The sequence below is a fragment of the Microtus oregoni genome, unplaced genomic scaffold, assembly GCF_018167655.1.
Source record: "Microtus oregoni isolate MIOR12 unplaced genomic scaffold, Mior012 000021F_ref0000039, whole genome shotgun sequence".
Classification (NCBI taxonomy): Eukaryota; Metazoa; Chordata; class Mammalia; order Rodentia; family Cricetidae; genus Microtus; species Microtus oregoni.
Window position 1 is genome coordinate 19,733,836 of NW_024543080.1, and position 8,618 is coordinate 19,742,453.

The 8,618-nt window shown below is 46.0% G+C and overlaps 1 pseudogene; it reads right to left on the bottom strand.

Moving 5' to 3' along the window:
- Window positions 1-7,877: 7,877 nt before the first annotated feature.
- LOC121460978 lies at window positions 7,878-8,046 on the bottom strand (annotated as a pseudogene).
- Between the last annotated feature and the right edge of the window lie 572 nt (window positions 8,047-8,618).

Consider the following 8,618-nt stretch of genomic DNA (forward strand, 5'->3'; position numbering starts at 1 on the left):
CTCTTAAGGGCTAATTTGCAGCTCCTACCTCTGCAAAGTGTGCTGCCCTCTGGAACACTTCCCTGACCGCCTTTGGCCAACTGCTGGCTCAGACCTTCACTCTAAATCCATGGCTTCCCTATCACATTGCAGGCGACTGCTGTTATATGCCCTCTCTCCCGACTCACGATGGTCCACTTGCAGCCTGAGGTCAGGCACTGTTTGGTTTTTTTTTTTTATTTCATTTCTCCATCCCCTATATTCAACATACTTTTTGTCTCCAGTAGCTCAAATCAATATTCAGAAAAATTAGTACCAAAAGGAAGAATTGGCAAAGCTATTCCCAGGCAAACCTCCAGACCACGGTCCGCTCTTGTGAAACAGAAATAAGGAAAGGGATCGCTGGGTTGATGCCTTCCTTGTGGAATGAAGGCGTGGCACGAAACTGGCAACGAATGACTGCAGCTTGTTCAACTTTTGGAACTAACTGGACGCTTACTAGGTCCAGAAAGAGGTACAACAGATCTACAGATTTTTCTTGGCAGGGCTGGATGAGGGAGCATTGCCAAGGGACTCCTAGAGTCACATAGCATCATCCAAAAATCAGGTTCTCAGAGGCAGGCTCGCGGGGGTCTCAAGAATTTGGTAAGTCACACAGAGTGAATGTGGGCCACTCCTGCTTAGCCAGCTTATCCTGTCGCTCAATGGGCGTCATCTAGAAGCTAAAACCAAGAGTGTCTGGAAGGTGCAGCCAAGTTTCTTCCCATTTCGGTCATCAGCCAAAAAGGAGAGAGCCCGAGTTGGTTCCCGGGAGGAAATCTGGTATTAGAATGTGCTGTTTATCAACAACACCACCTGGCAGCTCTTGAGTCACTGGTTTCTGTTAAAAAGAAGGGAAGGGAGCCAAAAAGAATAGCAGCTGCCACTTCCAACACCTGGAGAGGAGAAGGGGGGGGGATCGGCAGCGAGGGCCCCAGAGGTCACTGAAACTCAAGGGCTGGAGTTTTCTTATGCCTGAGCCCTGGAAAAGGCATCTTCTATCTGGCATTCCCACTGGGACAAGTGACAGGAAGCCGAGCCCGGGAGCCAAGATGCTGAAGGCACTGAGCTGCAAACATCCTGGCTCCTCCGGCCTTCTGCCTCGGATTACAGGTGTCCTGAGAGGTTTAAGGCCAGGCTAGCATTCTGACAGGTTCGGGGAAACATCAGGGTGATGACAAACCAAATACCTATTCCTGAGCTGGACTGAGAAAAGGGTGTGGGGAGGTGTGGCCTGAAGCTGACTGGGGAGCTAGTGGCAGTTTATTCGCCACTGAGGGCAGGAGTTATTTTCTTCCTTGGTGTAGGCACTGGGAAGTTGCCCATTCTCCAGTAAATAACCCTTCACCTTTGCGTGTGCAAGGGACCCTAACTAGGCTCAGCGAGTCACACACATAAAAAGATCTGAAAGCAAGCTGGGTGGCGGTAGCACACGCCTTTAATCCCAGCACTAGGAAGGCAGAGGCAGGCGGATCTCTGTGAGTTCGAGGCCAGCCTGGTCTACAGGACTCGTTCCAGGACAGGCTCCAAGAATATAGAGAAACCCTGTCTCAAAAAAGCAATAAATAAATAAATATAACAAATCTGAAAGCAGAAGTAGGATTGGTCGGGAAGATGATGTTCAGCAGGAGGGAAAGGGGGCCAAAGAAGGAAATGGGATGAACATGATCAAAATGCATTATGTAAATAAGTAAATATATCACAAAAATGAAGTAAAGATGATTGGCTTGGAAGGAAGTGACTAATACTGGCCAGCAGAACTTTGTGGAAATAAAGAATTTACAAATGAGGATCCGGGCCCAGTGTCACATCTATAATCCCCAGTGCTCAAGAGACAGGGACAGGAAGGATTGTGGTAAATTTGAAGCCAGTCAGGGCTATATGGTGAGCTCCAGGCCAGCCAAGGCTACATAGCGAGACTCCGTCTTGAGATAATACCATAGACCCACAACCAAACCAAACCTAACAGAGAGACCAAGCAGCTAAGGTGTAGCTCAGGGCAGAACACTACCTTAGCATGCAGAAGGACCTGGGTTCATCCTGAGCACTGAAGAACAGGAGAGGGAAAAAATGAGCAAAACCCAGCTGCATCAGCGTAATGCCATAGCCCTGTTTTTACTTCACGTTGATTTCTTCACTAAGGTTTTACTAGGACAATGGGACACACAATAAAATGACTTTCAACAGAGAAAACAAACTTCATTAGTTACCAAATCTGTTTCTTTTGGAAAGTTTGTGTTTACATGGTTTTACATGATCATTGTCTCAAAAAAAAATTTCATGATCTCAGGTCGGTTTAGTTTTTCTAATTTGGTCACATAAAACAATATTTTGCTTTTTTTTTTTTTGCAAGATCAACTTTGGGAAAACAATTTACTAAACTGCGAAGATTGCCAACATGGAGACGTTTTTAAGTTGACTTACTTTGTGTGACTTGTTGTGGAGGTTTGAGACATCCCATTTGGGAGGAGTCACCTGGAAATCACATTTGCTATCTGGATTTGGCTTGGGGGGCATCAGGCAGACACCTCTAGTCTTCATATCCATCCACTCCACCTCTGGCTGAAACTAATTCCTAGACAAACCACTGCCAAAAAGCCCTTTAGGGAATCAGAAACATCCTTAATGGGGAAGTGTGACAGGGAGGCAGCTGGTAGCAAAGGAAGCACAGAGCTGAGTCTTTCAAAGCCAATGGGGCAGTGAGGGCACAACACCATCTTATTATACCAACACCAAATATTATAGTGCTGTCAGCCACGAGCAAATAAAGCAGGCAGAAACTCAACTAGTAAGACAAACCCTGCCACAGACTGTGTGGAAAGTCAGGGGATTTATGTTCTACCAGACCAGGAAGGAAGGAGATTGTGAGATAAAGGGCATCTATAACAATATCTTAGGTCCAACTCCCTAAGTGCTCCAGCAGGAAATGAACAAGAATTGCTGCTTCTTCACCTCTGGAAATGAGGAGAGGCAAGGAGAGGCAAGGAGAGGAGAGGAGGGGAGGGGAGGGGAGGGGAGGGGAGGGGAGGGGAAAGGAGAGAAGGAGACACAGACAGACTGACTTGTGGACTTCCTACGGTGCAGGGGTTTTGTTTCCTATACTTTCACAGAAGGTCTGTTTTCCTCACATGCTAAATAAGCACACCAAAGGGTCACAAAGCCAGAGTGCCCACTTCTCATTGTTCTGCAGCCTCCACCCCTTCTCCTGTGTGAAACAAGTCTTAGTTTAACTCCCCTCCAGACACTGGCATCAATTACTATTCCCCAGTCCATACGCAAGAAACGTTAATTGCGGTGGTGGTGCACCCTTTAATCCCAGCACCTGTGAGTCTGAGGCCAGCCTGGTCTACAAGAGCTAGTTCCAGGGCAACCAGGGCTATTACACACAAACCCTGTCTCGAAAAACCAAAAAAAGAAAAACGAAGAAGAATGTCACTTGCTGGCGACATGTGAACTCTCAGGTTAAGGTCATAGGTATGAAACTGACATTTTGGCCCAACACCGTATTTGAGCAAGTGTGATGATGTGGTCTGGGGAGTGCTTGGTAGTGAACATGGCTATTTCATGAAATTGGTTATGCAAGCTGCAGCTGTGGTTATGGTGGTAAGGATGGTGGTGTGGTGCCAGGGTGAGTGGTGGTGGTGGTGGGTGGGGTGGTGGCAGTTAGGCTGGTGGCTGTGTAAGGTAGTGTGGCAGAGATGGCAATGGTGATTGTGATATGGTCATGTGGTTGGGTGCTGGTGTGGCTATGGTAATGGTAGTGGTGGTAGCTGTGTGTGGCAGTGTGGTCATGGTGGTGGTGGCTGTGTTGTATCAGTGGTGGTGTGGTAGTGGTTATGTGATGACGGAGGGGTCAATGGAGTGGTGGGGCCGCAGTGGGGGTGTAGTCGTGGTGATATGGTAATTGTTGTTTGCTGGTGGTGTGGTAGTAATTGTGTGGTGGTGGTGGTAGTGGTGGTCGTGGGGTGGGGTGGGATAGGGTGGTAGTTTTGGTGGTAAAAAGACGTGGTTTGAGAGCCAGGACCAGGGACTTCCTGTCCGAGTCAGAATTTAGCCCCAACAGTGCTAGGATTCTCTTCTTGCAGCCCCTGGCACAGGATCCCGCTCTAGAGTCCAAGTGTCTGGACTTCAATCCCAGCATTAGTTCTATGACTGTGGACTCGCTACTCAGCCGCTTTGCTCTTGGTGCTTAATAACTATGAGATGGGAGGGAGAAGAAAACCTCTATCTTGTAGAGTCGGCTCCGGGTTACTGCCATAATGCATGTGAATGCCATTCAACGCAGAGTGAAGGTCACATACATTGATAACCAAGGACACAAATATGCACACCTAGAATGATCCATCTCTCCTGCTTATGATGTAACTACTGTGCTATTCTACTGACGTCACCTCCGGCAAGGTGCTTGACCAGTCTGCAGCTTTGTGCCTAGGTTATTCTGTAAGATCCAGTAGGTGTGTCGTGATGAGTAAAGAGCCTCTGACACATAAGAGGCCCTATGCAAATGCTGCTGTAAACGTGAAACCACACCTCAAGCTCCTGAGGATGGAACAGGTAAGCTGGGTCGCAAATCTGGTCAAGGAGAACTTGGTCCTATACAAGACTCCAACTAGGCTGTGGAGACAGCCAGGATGACCTACGAGAAAGGGCCTCCGGGGTGTGGCAGAGAGGAGCTGCAAGAATACGACTTGTCCCTTTGACGAAGAACAAAACAGAGGCCCAAGGGAAGATTAATTAACATTACTGATAGCCAAGTCTTATCATGATGGCATGACCACTTTTGCTAGAATCATTGAAAGGAACCTGGGACTCCACATCTAGAATCACTGGGCCTTTGAAAAAGGGTTGTGGTATTTCTTTAAGATTTCGTCTGCTTTGATCCTTCCAATGTCTTCCTTTTTTGTTTGGTTTTAATGGAGTTCCTGCCGGTGATCAGGAAGCATCTAATGAGAAGTGGCCTTGGACAAAACAGAGTCAGCCGAGCATGTCTCATGAAATAGCGTGAGCATTAGCTGATGAAGGACGCTTTGTCCCATGCACCGAAGATACAATGGCAGTCAAAAAGGCCTTTCTTTTATTTTATCCCACGATCTGGAAGACCAGAAACAAGAGATGGAACTCAGACGCAGGAGGAAGGCAGATTCTCCTCCCACCCACAGGTTCCAGTCACCTTATTTCTGGTTTGTTATTGTATTTAATCTTTCACCATGTCACCAAAGAGCCCCAAGATCCAACTTCCCCTTCCTGCTGTGGCTAAACTGTCTGCCTCATGGTCTTCCCGACAGTCTTTACCGACAGAAGCAAATCTCCACTCCACGAGGGTTCTAGAACTTCTATGGGTTTGTCTGGAACATTGCTGTACTCAGTTAGCAAAGTCTTTCACAGGTAGCAGTGACATCCAGCCCTAAATTCCCTGTGATGGTAGACAGGTTCCTACCATGAACGTGACGTCTGTTTCTCAAACTCTCAGAACCCTGGTCGCTAACTTTAAAATGGAAGGAGAAGCTTTACATGTATTCATTTATTCAATACTCTCAGCTTCTAAAGGCGGGCTACCATCACCCCGTTCTCCATGTGACACTGAACCTCAGGGAGATTAATTATCTCACCCAGGAAATATCTTTGCTCTTCATAGGAAAGAGGTTTAGACCGTGTGTTTGTGTGAAGTATTTAGCTCACGGTGATGATTTTGCTTTGATTTCTGAGTGAAACTTTCTGGAAAGAATAAGGATCAGTGAGGGAACAGGCAGAAAATGGGGGAGTGGATTTTGCTGCTGCCTTCAGCTGTCATTTTCCGTTTTCTTGCTATGGCTCTTTGGAAAAGGATATTAGCACTTACGTCCACGGCAAATCTCATCGAGCCATATTTCCTGTCTATGCGGCCCCAGACAGTTTTTAATTCTATGTAGTTATCATGGTCTATCCTCAAAACCATGTGAAATGTGCAGGGACTGTCTCTTTCATTAGAAATGTTGATTTGCTCAAATTTTTGTATTTTATTAGAAGACAATACAACCAGAACGCTGGCCCAGTACTTCTGGCACACGCTAGTGGCCAATCTTCAAAGCATGGTCCCTGGATCACATTGTCAGCGTCTGGGAACTTGTTAGATAGGGAGAGCCTTTAGTTCCACCTCAGACTCCCTGAAGCAGCATTTCCACAGACGTATCAAAAGCCGTGCTCTGTCAGGCCTGCCACGTGCCTCTTGCATGTGCTCACCTGAGAGGCCTCCTGCACTGTGTAAAACTGTTTTGGAAGAAGGGCTGAAGGAAGTTGAGTCCATCCAAATGAAAGTAAGCTTCTATGTAGCTAATTATTCCAGCCATGGAAAATAGGGCATCTGTCAGGGGAGGTCTGAAAAAAGTAAACAGTGAGATGCAGTTGTGTTACTCCAGAGTTTCTGTAAACTTAGGTGTGCTCTCAGAAAGAGCCATTGCAATTTGGGTGTCTCACGAGACTTAGTTAGCAAGAGCATCTTAAGGAAGGGAGGGTTTATTTTGGCTCAAGCTTTGGGGATCCAGTTCAAGGTGGGGAAGTTGTGGCATGGGTGTGTGCGATAGCTTGTCACACTGCGAGCAGGGAAGGATGAGAGCTGATGCTTAGATCTCTTTTCTTCCTTGGTATACATATTCCAGAGCCCCTGGCCAGCCCATGTTCAGGCTTAGTCTACCTTCCTCAGTACAACACTCCAGGAAATCTCTCTCTCTCTCTCTCTCTCTCTCTCTCTCTCTCTGTGTGTGTGTGTGTGTGTGTGTGTGTGTGTGAGAGAGAGAGAGAGAGAGAGAGAGAGAGAGAGAGAGAGAGAGAGAGAATCCTTGGTGATTCTAAGTCTTGTCAAGGTGACAATGGAGATTAGCCATCCTGAGAGACTTTCCAGTCCTTAGAGACAGTTAGCCAGAGGGATCTAGTACTCTACTATATCCACAGAGTAGACACAAGAAATTCTTTATTAGATGAATAAAGTTAGGGTTTTAGGAGGTCACTGAGTAGGTTTGAGACAAACTGACAAATGAGAAAGAGGGGTTAAAAGGAGATAAAAATTCATTGCTTTCAAACTTTAGTGGGTATGTTTGTTCCAGATTCTTTTTTTTCTTTTCAGCGTACCAGCCCCAGACAGTGGCTTAAATGCTACTCATCTACCTGCTTGTGATGCAGAACTGGCCACACTAGCGGATACATTCCACTTGGGTTTCGGTCTGTGGTTGCCATCACATGAGGCCTGGAGTTGGCGCGTTCCTCACATGTCTCTAGCAGTAATGCAGAAAGACTCTGACAACCAGGGCTGCAACAGCCTCCTCATCCCTCCACTAGCCTCTATCTGGTTGGAGATCTCGGGGTACACCGTCCTTATAGTAACTGTAGGGTCCTAAACAGAGAACTCCAAGAGAATTCAATAGAAGTCATACAGCTCTTTAGTCATCCCTGGGGGCCACGCTCCACCACCTCTGCAGACTTCTGCCTATTAAAGCGGTCACAACACATCTCCTGTTTCAAAGGGAGGCAATGGAACACACCTCTGGGTGGGAATGATGACAAAGAACATGCAGCTATGTTTTCAATGACACAGGATGTCATATGACTCCCTAGCATGCCTTCCCCAAGTGGGGTTATACATCAACCCTCTATCATGGCAAAGATTCCCATAGGGAACTTGTTAAGTGCTAGGTCTCCACCAACCAGAGAGCATGCTCAACTCCCTTTTCAAATTTATGCCTCATATCATCTCTTTCTAATCTGGGGATAAGGGATAAGAAAATGTTGGAGAGTCATCCTAAAAGAAGTCCCTCCAAGAAAACACTACAGACAGTTGGATTCAATGGTTCTCAACTTGTGGGCCCCAACCCCTCTGACCATTTCACAGGGGGTCACATATCAGATATCTTGTATACCAGATATTTACATTATGATTCATAACAATTGCAAAATTACAGTTATGAAGCAGCAATAAAAATAATCTTATGGTTCAAGGTCACCACAACATGAGGAACTGTATTACACTTGATCTTAGTCAAAAGGCCGAGAAGCCATGAGGAACTATATCAAAGGGTTGCAGGAGCAGGAAGGTTGAAAACCCCCGGGTTAGGCTGACCTACTTTGTTTTTAAGCTTTTGAGAAATGTTGTATTTTGATTCCTAAAATATTGTGGTGTGTTCCCTTTCATAACTTACTTTCCCACGAGAATATAGACATTTTTGTCTTTATGTTCATTTGCTATATTCATTTGTTTACTGCTTTGCTGCTCGTCAAGTTGTCTTAAAATGTTGAAGCATCTTTATTTAGATATGCCAACCTCTGCTTAAAAAAAAACAGAGAATGAGATTATGCAAAAAAAAAATAGTGGTCTTCAGACTAACAAGAACACAATAAGCATATGCATGCCGCCATAAACTATGGACATATTCAAATGGAAGTCATGTAGACAAAATTAGGCTTATACCATATATTCTGAAGGACTCACCCTTGCTCATAACCAGAGTGGCAGCAGTCTGAGGTTGGACAGACAGGCGCTGGGCAGATGGCCCTACAGAACTTTTGTGTGAGGTTAGTGTGACCTCTGTACAGACTTACAGTTCCTAGATATTTTGTGATAGATATTAGCA